Below are 4,922 nucleotides of genomic sequence, written 5' to 3' on the forward strand. Positions count from 1 at the left end.
AGGTTATGTTTTCACCATTGGTGGTTGTGCTGTGAGTTGGAGAGCAACTTTGCAGTCTATTGTGGCTTGTTCCACTACTGATGCCGAGTATATGGCTATTTCTGAGGCATGCAAAGAAGCTATCTGGTTGAGAGGTTTGTACACTGAGCTTTGTGGAGATTCATCTTGCCCTACCATATTTTCTGACAGTCAAAGTGTCATATATCTTACAAAGAATCCAATGTATCATGAGAGGACAAAGCACATTGATGTTAGATTTCACTATATTCGAGATGTTGTTGCTGAAGGTGATTTGAAGGTATGCAAGATAAGTACTCGTGATAATCCTGCTGATATGATGACAAAGCCAGTTCCGACCAATAAGTTTGAGCTTTGCTCAGGCTTAGTTGGTATTTCTCATTAGTCCTATGGACTTTGACGCACAAGGTGTTTATGCTCATTTGGATGGAGTTATTCACTTTCTTCGACTACTGGAGGGAATTTGGATCAAGGTGGAGATTGTTAAATTATGATTTAAATTCTAGTACCGTGTTGAACTAGATGTAGTACAAACGTGTGGGCCTTTGCGTTGACGTCGACGCGTACGAGTACAACTCGTTTACTTGTCCTCCAAGGACTCTCATGTATTGCCCTCTTATATACCCCATGTAGTCGCACCTCAGACGGTCTGTCGTCTCGTGCTTGTAATACTCCTCCATCATAGTGATTGCGCCTTCGTGCGTCCGTGGTTTTCTCCCGCAAGGGTTTCCACGTAAAAATCCGTGTCTCTCTGTCTCATTTATTTATCGTTATTATCTAACAAAAACGATGTTGCAGATCGACCGCAGGCTTAGCTAAAAATTTATTAAACCAAGCAAAACCACAAGACTCATGGAGTGTGTGCTTTGTGAGGATGAGTTGGAGACAGAGACAGAGAGACAGAGAGACATACGGCTCGTAGTTGTCGCTGTCGAGATGGAAGTGGCTGTCGCCGACCCCGCCCTCGCCGACGATGTGCGACGAGATCATGATCTTCTTCTTTTTTGCGACGAGATCGTGATCTTCTCCCCCGAGTCTTCAGCCGGGTACCGCACGGTCATCGTCACCTTCTTCCCAACCTTCTTGCCGACCTTCTTCCCTCCGGACAGATCAGCAGCCACGAGGCCGGTGAGGAGCAGGAAGAAGAAGACGGAGAGGAGGGTGAGGTGGTAGAGCTGAGCCATGCCAGACTTTGGGATGAGGAGTGCACAGAACCTACTGCTTGCCACTTCAACTGCGTGAATGAAATGTGGCTGGCCAAGCAAACGAGAGAAGCATATATGGACCGGATATAGGTTAGAGCAGAGCTGCGTGAGCCGCGTGTGAACAGCTGCCGATGTACTGTTGGCCGTTGCCAGGGAGGCAATTCATACTAACTGGTGTTCTACCGTGAATTCCAATTGCAATTTTACCTCGCTTATCTAACATGATGATTTTGCCTTCTCAATTGAAGATACCATTTGCCCCTTGCTTACACTCCGTTATTCGGCATCGGATTAAACAACTTTTTAGATATGGGAGCATATTCCAGAAAATAATAATGACCAAACTGCCCCCAAGCTTGCTTATCCACAGAAAATGCGGCAGTGTCAAGGGTGGTGCGGCATGCCGACGGAGGCTAGGTGATCGCGGGCGTGCGGCCTAGTTGCGACACGGGAACATGGGAGAGGCACATTTTTTTGTCAAAACTTGAATATGCGAATAATGTCAAGTTTTATTATCAAATATGTTTGGAAATACGCCAAAGTGTTATCCAAATACTCGTATAAAAAATTACAATAAAAACACAAAGTTCAAGAGAAAGTCCCCATGGGCAAACTTGCCTTTTTACAATGAAGCTGACACCGTGCGTTAGTTGCTCTCAACAGAATAGGGGCAGAGCAATTCATAGATTTGAAAAAGCAGGTGCAAAAATACGAAGCTGTATAAAGGGGGGCATGGAAGAGGCACAATTTTTTTGGTCAAAACATGAATAAGCCAATAGTGTCAACTTTTGTTGTCAAATATCTTTTGAAATACGCCAAAGTGTTGGCCAAATAGTTGATGACAAAATGAGCGTAAAAACTCAAATTTCCAGAGGAAGTCTACACGGGCAAACTTTTACAAATACTTGATGGCAAGCCACGCAGTGCGCGCCACTCAACCGTCAAACAAATATCAGCAGTGCATGTGCCCCAAAAGTAGTAGCAGCGGCAGCTGCATCAGTGCATTGTGTGCGCCGATCTACTGAGCCGTAGTGTTGCACGCCGTAGGGTGTGATCATGCATGTAGTACCAGCTGCTACAAATGTCCCAAGACCGGCGCCGATCTGACAGTTTGATTCAGAGTGTGTGTTGAATCAATGCATGTGCTTTCTGTTTGCTTGCTCGTCAATGGAGTAGTTTGAAGTCAAAACAGACGTCTTGTACTCTTGCTTCCGAGTAGAAAGCTCTGCTTTGGGGGAAATTGCTGTAAGAGATTGTTCGTGCATATTTGTAGCATGCAGCTTAATTTGTACCTACCAAAATGATTTTTTCATTTGGTTTAGCCCTCTTTACCTTTATTTTATCCTTTTTGTTTTTTCCTATACACACTATTTCCTTTATTGTGTATGCATTTCATATTTCTTTTGTGGTTTTCACTATTGCTTTTGATGTCTGTAATTTAATATCTGTTTAACTAAAATTTCACAACAATGATGTTCGATGTTTCTTACCAAAGAATGATTTGTAGGAACATCGTTTATGAGTCACTGATGCTACTTCATTTTTTAACATGGTGCAACGTAGAAGTTCACATATGTGCACATGCACTCCCCCTATGAACGCACACACGCACACACTACCCCTATGAGCACCTCCGAGATACTTTTTCGGCTTGAGAATTGGAGATTGACGAAGTCACCACAGACACCTCATAGTCCATGGGAAGTTGTACTCCCACTGAATGAACATCGCCGAAAAGTATGAAATAAATTCAGGAAAATGCGAGCACCAATGCAAAGTCTACTACTTGAACCTTGGTGGGTTGGTTCCACCACTTGATTCAAAATTTGACCTTTCTTCCTCCTCTTTCACACCCGAATTGCAGCCTCCTCCCCATCTCTTTCCCCTGCTCAAACCCCTCTCTAAAGCATTCATATCGGTGACATTTATCCATGGATTCGGTCATTTCCCATCCGTTGAGGTAACCTCTCACATCTCCCACGATTTGGTTGGCTGAAATTCATTTGTTTGGTGACATTGGTCAAGTGTGCCCAAATTCTAGTTTTGGGAATTTCTCCCAAATCCACTCTTGAAGTGGTCACAGAGACGTCAATATAATTTTTGTGATGTGTAGTAAGCACTAGGCTTAGTCATATATTTACGATCTGTGACATCAATGAACCAGGGTTAGGGTTAGGGTATGTGTTAGAGGGGGAATAGATGTAATGGCATGGCCTATTATAGATATTTATTCCTTGATGCTATATTCTTGCGAGGTGCTTTAAATATTATGCGGTAGATTTTTCGTTGATGCGGTATGTTTCTTGCCATTGTTTTTAGATAGCCACACTCATTAATGTTCATTACATGGACAAGGCGACTTTTTTGAGTAACAATGCCAAGATTGTTGACAATGATGAGAAAGTGATGGCATGTGTGACAACTCTTTAGTCTTGATGAGTTGTGGAAAGAGTAAAGAGTTTTGAATTGGATGGACCTGTCTGCAAGTTCTAGTTATGATGAAGTTCAAGCAAAAATTTGTAATATTTCCTATTTGTTCATATGTGACTGCATTTGAGTGTCAACACATTGACCATGGTGTTGCGTAGTTCAAACAAAACGATGCCTTTTGTTGCATTTCGGAAAAAGGGTCAGATTTGGTTAAACATTTCGAACAGGTTCAATTTGTGCTACAGTTTCCCAAAAAGGTCAAATTTCTGATTTTGGCCTGGCGTGGCGAACTTCATATTGTGATTGAGCATGGTTATTATCCCGTTATGCATGCGGTTTTGGGTAGTGTTCTCCTAGTGCATTCAACTTAACTATGTTGAGGTATGCTTTGAATTGTTGGTTGGAGTAGGCTATTGGATAACTCACAGAGAGATGGTAGCCCTGGTGCTAATTAATTGAATTTTGGTTGCATTCTTAATTTTCTTCTCTCTTACGGTCATAGGTGCTATTTAACTAGTTGCTTATGGCATCTTGTGTTTGAATTTATGTTATATTTAGTTAATGTTTTTCTAAAGCACAATTAATTTCCTCCGGTTGACAGAGATTTAGCAGAAAATGCATAAAATAGAAGACACAAGAATACAATTTTCTTTCTCGAACGAACTGAAAAGAGTTTCACATGATCGTCTCTTATGCTAAGCGACACACACAATCCATGAGAGATACTTGAAGATCGACATAAGCAAGCACCCTGCTGATAGTCTGATACTACAGAGATACTTGTATTATACCTCACTACTGCTACCTCTCCGACTGGCACTGGTTACTGATAGAGAGTACAACAATATGGAAGTACAACCAGAAATTCTCCCTTACTGATAGTCTCATACTACAGCACAAAGTAAAAGGCGCCTAATATATTTTGCCTGAGACGAAAAGAGGAGCTCCTTCTCCAATCTCCACTGAGCACTGGACATGCAACCATCCACCACGCTGAGCACCGTACGTGAAGGTCCACCTACTACTAGAGCTGAGAAGTAACGAGGCAAAGGTCAAGGTCAGCACTTCACATTGCGTTCTGAAATCAGCAAGAACACGGAACAGGGTGGGGCAAACTCAACGTTAGTTACCTCGGATCGAGACTCCCGCGCATCTCGTATCCCCTCCAGGGTCGTGATAAGGTACTTCATGGCGAAACCGAGGCTGGAATTCAATCGCAAGCAGCAACCTTAGCTAGAATTTTTTTTTAAAACAAAGCGAAATCACACG

At 42.6% G+C, this 4,922-nt stretch overlaps 1 pseudogene; it reads right to left on the bottom strand.

Annotated features, from left to right (window-relative positions):
- Positions 1-931: 931 nt before the first annotated feature.
- On the bottom strand, positions 932-1,202 carry LOC119345283 (annotated as a pseudogene).
- Between the last annotated feature and the right edge of the window lie 3,720 nt (positions 1,203-4,922).

The sequence above is a fragment of the Triticum dicoccoides genome, unplaced genomic scaffold, assembly GCF_002162155.2.
Source record: "Triticum dicoccoides isolate Atlit2015 ecotype Zavitan unplaced genomic scaffold, WEW_v2.0 scaffold221691, whole genome shotgun sequence".
In the NCBI taxonomy this organism is placed as follows: domain Eukaryota; kingdom Viridiplantae; phylum Streptophyta; class Magnoliopsida; order Poales; family Poaceae; genus Triticum; species Triticum dicoccoides.